This window comes from Pseudorca crassidens, chromosome 20, assembly GCF_039906515.1.
Source record: "Pseudorca crassidens isolate mPseCra1 chromosome 20, mPseCra1.hap1, whole genome shotgun sequence".
Taxonomy (NCBI): domain Eukaryota; kingdom Metazoa; phylum Chordata; class Mammalia; order Artiodactyla; family Delphinidae; genus Pseudorca; species Pseudorca crassidens.
Genome location: NC_090315.1, coordinates 49,525,523 through 49,532,180, shown reverse-complemented (window position 1 = coordinate 49,532,180; position 6,658 = coordinate 49,525,523). Strand labels below are relative to the sequence as shown.

The 6,658-nt window shown below is 44.4% G+C and overlaps 1 long non-coding RNA gene across 1 annotated transcript; it reads right to left on the bottom strand.

Moving 5' to 3' along the window:
• Window positions 1–3,594: 3,594 nt before the first annotated feature.
• LOC137215607 (uncharacterized) lies at window positions 3,595–6,637 on the bottom strand. The gene is made up of 2 exons (XR_010939345.1): window positions 6,481–6,637; window positions 3,595–3,916 (listed from the first exon to the last, which is right to left on the bottom strand). It is a non-coding gene; the product is annotated as an uncharacterized lncRNA (long non-coding RNA).
• Between the last annotated feature and the right edge of the window lie 21 nt (window positions 6,638–6,658).

The following is a 6,658-nucleotide window of genomic DNA, read 5'->3' as shown; positions in this document are numbered from 1 at the left end:
ACTACACTGGCTTCCTAACAGGTGCTCCTGCCTCTACTTGGGTTTTCCTCTAGTTCATTTGTCACACAGCAGCCAGTGTGATCTTTGTAACATTTGAGTCTGATTTTCCCACTCTCCTGCTTAAGCCCCCCATTACTTTCCATTTTCCTTAAGTGCAAACCGTGTAACATGTGTATATACATCTGACACATCTATGTAGTAGGCATTCCAGATAAGGCACCTCAAGTCTCTAGCCTCACTTGCTTTACTTTCCCCCTTGTACTCTGCTCCAATTCCACCCTCGCCAAAATTTGCTTTTGTGCTAGGCCACGCCACGGAGAGGTTGGTGATCCTGTGCATTTCCCTCTCCAGTTTCTCATTTTGAGATCGTTATTTCCTCCCCCAGCCAGCCCACTTTGAAGCAGGAACAAAAATTCAAAGAAACTGCCAGGACGTATGGATGAGGTTAAGAATGTTTTACCTCCAGGATTCTAGCTAAGATGGGCATGAGGAAAGAGAGAAGGTAACTCAAAACGGGAGTCCTCAGAGGCTGCAGGTGGTCAGGGAGCAGAGCAGAAGTTCAGAGGATACTTTCTTCACGCCACCCCAGGGCATCACCTGTGGCCAACCTCCTGTTCAACAGTCCTTGTCTCTTTCAAGTCCTCCCTCTCAGCAGAGCACCAGAGATTTCGGTACTCCGTGTGGGGAGAGGAGCCTGGAGGGGGAACCTCTCCCCTCTGCCAAGTGGGTCCCAAACAACCAGTGACCGGGTGCATCAACTGCTGCGGTCACACCTCTACTTGGAACTCTTCTCCCAGTTCTTCCTCCTGTCTCACTCCTCCTAGTCCTTCCTTTTTCAATGGTAAAAACCACTTCTTCAGGAACGTGTGCCTCAGTCCCCTGTCATCAGCTCCAGGGTGCCCTGTACAGGTGCCTGTACTTCCCTTATTATTTTTTTATTTTTTTGGCCACACTGCACAGCACGTGGGATCTTAGTTCCCCGATCAGGGATCAAACCCGTGCCCCCTGCACTGGAAGCACGGGAGTCTTAACCACTGGACCACAAGGGGAGTCCCCACTTCCCTTATTGACATTACTGCATCAGGTGACTTTCAAAGGGTTTACATAGATAGCTTATTTACTCCTGACAACAAATGTGTTATGATTCCCATTCTACAGATGAGGACAGAGGCACAGAGAGGATAAGTCATGTGTCCCACCACATACAGGTCAGAAGTAGCAAGGCAGACTACACGCCTGGGCAGTCTGGCTCCAGGACCCACCTTCTTAACCGCTAGGCTGTATTTGCCTCATATACAAATATGTGTATGTTTGGGACTGCTTGTTTAGCGTCTGTCTTCCCTGAGGTGAAGTCCAGTAAGGGTAGGAGGTGTGTAATCAGTCATCACTGAATTCCTAGCTGTCAGCAGGCGTGTTGCTGCTTTGTTAATGTGTGTTAACAGTGGAGTATGTTTTACAAATTTTCTGTAAAAATTATCCCCAATCACTTTTTCATACAGTTTTTACAAATTGATCTTTATAAATTAGTCATTAGAATTTTGCGGGCCAAATACAAACTTGGTCTGGCTCCTGCCACTATTGCTAAATTATTTTCTAAATCTTACGGCATTCCTCTTCCCCTTCCCGTCACTTCCGGTACACAGAGGCATCACGAGCGAGAAAGAGCAGTCATTCCAGAGCAGAGCCGCCATCCTATCGTGCCCACCCCCACCGCAAGCGTAAGCAATGCGAGTGCCCGCACGCCTCGGCTGAGAACACATGATGGCGCCACAGAATCAGGCACGATCGTGAGATGTTCTTTGCCGACCCTTAATTGACTTACTGATACGTTCACTCCCTAATTCAACAGTTGTTTATTGTGTCTCTGCTATGTGCGAAATGCTCGGGATCAAGAGGTAAGGGCCCTGCCAACGGGACATACAATTCACTGATATAGACGAAATCATCACGTGACCCAGCAGTTCCAAACTAGGCGCAGTGCGAGCTCACCCAGTCAGCATCTAAGCCGGGGTTCGGGCCCAAAGGCCCAGTTAGAGAGTGCCTGGGGCAGGGCTATTGCCCACCTCTGATTGGCTGGAGCGCCCGGCCTCGGCCAATCGGATACCGTCACGGCTCGAAACTTGAGTAAAGCGGTCCCAAGAAAGCCTGCCCCTCACTCCGCCCTTGGTTTTGGGTTTTGTCGCCGAGAGTTTTCTGGAATTCGGTTGCCCAGATTTGCCACTTATTAAGCCATATGGTCTTGGAAAGTCAACTTCTCTGAACGTCAATTTCCTTATTTGTAAAATGGAGAAAACAGGATTGTTGTGAGAATTCAAGTAGATCATGTAGGATGCATTTTTAAAATGTTAGCTCTTGTTGTCATCTGCCCAGTTTAACTGAATACGACTCAGGGTAGGCTGTCTAGTTCGCAGCTTCATGAGAACGTGCCCTTCTTGTTGGTCTCGGATCTGAAGAGGAATGGGATTCTCAGTGGCTACCCGCGGGATGCTGTCCTTCAGGGATAAAAACCTCAGCTGACCAGGGTATTGGCAGCCTTGGCAGAGGGTTCCCTGTTGCCCAGAGCTGCTCCAAACAGGCTGGCTGGTTTCAGGCTGGCTGGAGCCTCAGCCTGCACCTCCCTGAGAACACTCACCTGGATTAAACAAATGCCAATCACCCTTCCAGTAGAGGTGCAGGCAGTGAAATAAATTTAAAAATTTGTTTAGTAAGCACCCTAAAATCAAATGCAAGGAAAAATCCTATCCTCAGTTCCCCCAGAGACCACGTTTATCTCTAGGAATTGTTTCAGTGGAAGCAATGTAGGAATCACCCTCTCAGTGCTAGAGCAGCTGCACTTCGTAATGAAACAGCAGTGGAAAGAGGGTAGTGGGCACCCAAACGTCAATATTTGTTCTAAGCAAGATCCTCTGCCTCCATAATAACTTTAAATTGAGTCTTGATATTGCTGCTTTTGACTGTCATGAAAAGTTTTGCTGTGTTTGAGATAAAAAAGAGTAAGAGGGATAGTTGCCTCAAGATCTAGATTTTTTTTTTAAGCGATTGTTATAATAGTAAGACAGAAGGAGCATTTTCCCCTTAGATAACCAACTAGCAGTCTCCCTCAGTGTTGCTGCCTTACGTGGAGTTAGACTGTGGTGCTGTCTCCTAATAAACAATGTAGTCTCTAAGCAGTAACTCCATTGGTGATGTGCTGGAAATTAGACTAGTCACTTGGGAAGACAATATGGCGTTTGGCATTCTTACTTCTGTAAGCATAATGTGTGCATGCCCTCTGTTTTGATCAGTAGTTAAGAACTGACAAAACATTCTTACCCTCCCCCCACTTTTTTAAGTAAAAATAAATTTATTACTACCTCTATTTTTTACACTTTTTCTCATTACATTGCTTTGTTTTATTTTTAACTGACATTATACATAGATGTACAATGCACAAATATTAGGTGTATAAATCTGAGTTTTGACAATTGTACACACATGTGTAACCATCACTCCAATTAAGATACACAACATTATACAAAAAAAACAGAACATTTTCACTGTTATCGAATGGGGGTCCTGCTGCTTGCTGCTTACAAAATCAATACTAACAAATGGTAAAAAGGAAAAGTGCCTTTAATCAGAATGCCAGCAATCTGGGGAGATGGTGGACTCAACGTACCCCAAAAACCACCTCCAAAGATTCTGCTCATGAAACTTTTAAAGGAAAGGAGGGAAGTAATCTCTGTTAATCATTGAGATGGGTCGTCGCCATCCCCCACTGTGTGCCGGCTCCTCAGCTTCTTGTGATCTTCCTCGAGATGTGATCGTGTTCACACAGTTTGGTCACAGAGTTTATTTGGGAGATTACTGAAGGGGAAGCTAGGGAAGAGATCTGGTCGTCTGTTAATCACTTATTCTTCTTTTCTACTTCTTTGATCTGTGGAAAGGACCAACAAGTTAGGCAAGGTTTTGTGTGACTAAAAGATTTGAAAGGTGTGCTTGGGCCGTTGATGAGTAGAGCATGGGGGTGCTGGGCTTAAAAGTTAGTTACTATACAGCTTTACTAAAGTGACAAGAAAAGGGGCTTCCTGCTGAGGGCGGTCTCCTGCAAAGAGCTGCTTACACTGACTCTCATACAAATGGATTATACAGTATGCATCTTTTGTGTCTGGCATCTTTCCTTCAACATAATGTCTGTAAGATTCATCTATTTCATCATGTGTATCAGTAGTTTGTTCCTTTTTATTGCTGAGAAGTATTCCATTTAATAAATATACCAAAATTTATTTATCCATTCTCCTGTTATTTATTTATTTTTGGCTGTGTTGGGTCTTTGTTGCTGCGCACAGGCTTTCTCTAGCTGCGGCGAGCGAGGGCTACTCTTCATTGCGGTGCACGGGCTTCTCATTGCAGTGGCTTCTCTTGTTGCGGAGCACGGGCTCTAGGTGCACGGGCTTCAGCAGTTGTGGCTCGTGGGCTCTAGAGCGCAGGATCGGTAGTTGTGGTGCACGGGTTTAGCTGCTCCGCAGCATGTGGGATCTCACAGACCAGGGCTCGAACCCGTGTCCCCTGCGTTGGCAGGTGGATTCTTAACCACTGTGCCACCAGGGAAGCCCCTATCCATTCTCCTGTTGATGAACATTTGGATTCTTTCCAGTTTAGGACTATTATGAGTAAATCTGCTGTGAACATTTGTGTACAAGTCTTTATGTTTCATTTCTCTTGGATAGTAACTAGGAGTAGAACTGCTGGATCACAGGGTAAGTATACGCTTAACATCTTGAGAAACTGCAGTACAGTTATACAAAACCATTGTACCATTTTACCTTCTCTCCAGAGGCTTAAGAGAGTTCCAGTTGCTCCTGACAGTTTCCTTGCTTGACCAACATTTAGTCAGGCTCCTGAAACTTCTCCTAGGACCATCTGTGCACTTGTAAAATCTACTTTTAACAAGAACCGCCCACCCTTGATATCTGATCGCCCTCAATATCTGGTCCGGTTCTTCATCCTCCACCATCTCCCAGGTGTCATCTGATCATCCTGGCCTGTCTTCAGCAAGAATCCTGTTACATCAGTTTAACAAAAACTCTCCTTACCCCTGATGTTTCCTCTTAGTAATTTTCCATCCACTCCCCTGTTCCTTGGCTATAAATTCCCACTTGCACATGCTGTATTTAGAATTGAGCCAAATTTTTCTCCTCTGGTGCAAAATCCCATTGCAGTCATCCTTATACTTATGGCAATGGTCCTAAGTAAAGTTTGCATTATCATCTTTAACAAGTGCCTCTGATTTTTTTTTTAACATTCCACAACCTTACCAACACGTGGTGGGTCAATCTTTAATTTCAGCCATTCTATCCAGTGTGCAGTGGTATCTCACTGTGACCTTGATTTGCATTTCCTTAATAACTAATGATTTTTAATGAGCTCTTTTTCTTGTGCTTACTGACAATTTATCCTTTTTTAAAAAATATTTATTTACTTATTTATTTTAGCTGCGCCAGGTTTTAGTTGTGGCACGTGGGATCTTTGTTGCGGCATGTGGGATCTTTTTTTTTTTTTTTTTTTAGTTGCGGCATGCGTGTGGGATCTAGTTCCCCGACCAGGGATCAAACCCTGGCCCCCTGCATTAGGAGCTCGGAGTCTTAGCCACTGGACCAGCAGGGAAGTCCCTCATTCATACATTTTGACATAAATGTTGCAATGATTAGAAATGTGTCAGGAGTAACACATTTTGAACTAAAATCTTCATTAGTCTATTCAGCCATGCATTAAAAAATATTTATTGAGTGTCTACCATGTGTCATGCACTTTTCTAGGTTCTTCAATCAACTGTGATTAAGACAGATAAGATCTTTGCTCTTGTTTGAAGAGTTAATATTTTAGTGGGGAGAGACAAAAAGTAAACTGGAAGCAAACAAGTAAGATGATTTTTGACAGGGTGGGAATGCTCACTTAAGTGTTATCAATTAATAATAAAACATGGAAAAAACCTATATCCCTAACGGGCGGGGAGAAAGGGGACTTAGGTAATTTACGTGATATGAGACTGACGGACTACAATGACATTAAATCGACAAATGACTTTAAAAAATACTTAGCCGTATAAAAAGTTAAATTTAAAATTGTATGTGTACTTTGTTTAGGACTATGTAAAACACCTGTGCTACGATGCATATGTACAGAAATTAGAAGGACCCAGAAGGTAAAGAAAACGCTGGGGGCTTTTTTGTTTTTGTTTTTTGTGGTGGAATTATGGGGGTTTAGGGCGTTTGGTTTCGCTTTCTTTTTTGCTGTCTTACACGTTATCTCGTTCGTTAACAGCAGAAACTGGCATCATATAGTTTTCTCCTAGGACTTTGCTTTGCGCAAGGCTTTACAGCTCAGAGACTTAACGCATTTATTATGAGACGTGGCAGACGTAAAAATAAAATTTAGGTTACTTCAGAGTGACGTAAGGCAAAGAAGTGAGGTCTACGAGTTTAACCCCATAGAACTTACGGATTTCCAAGCACGATGAGGTGGCTCCCGGGGAAGTCCGCAGAAGAAGCGGGTATGGGCGCGACGAGAGGAAGCTGGGCACGACGAGAGGAAGCGGGGCACGACGAGTGGAAGCGAAGCCCGATGTTAGGCCCTGCGTGGCGCCGCGCGGACGGTGACGTCTCGCCCCGGACGGAAA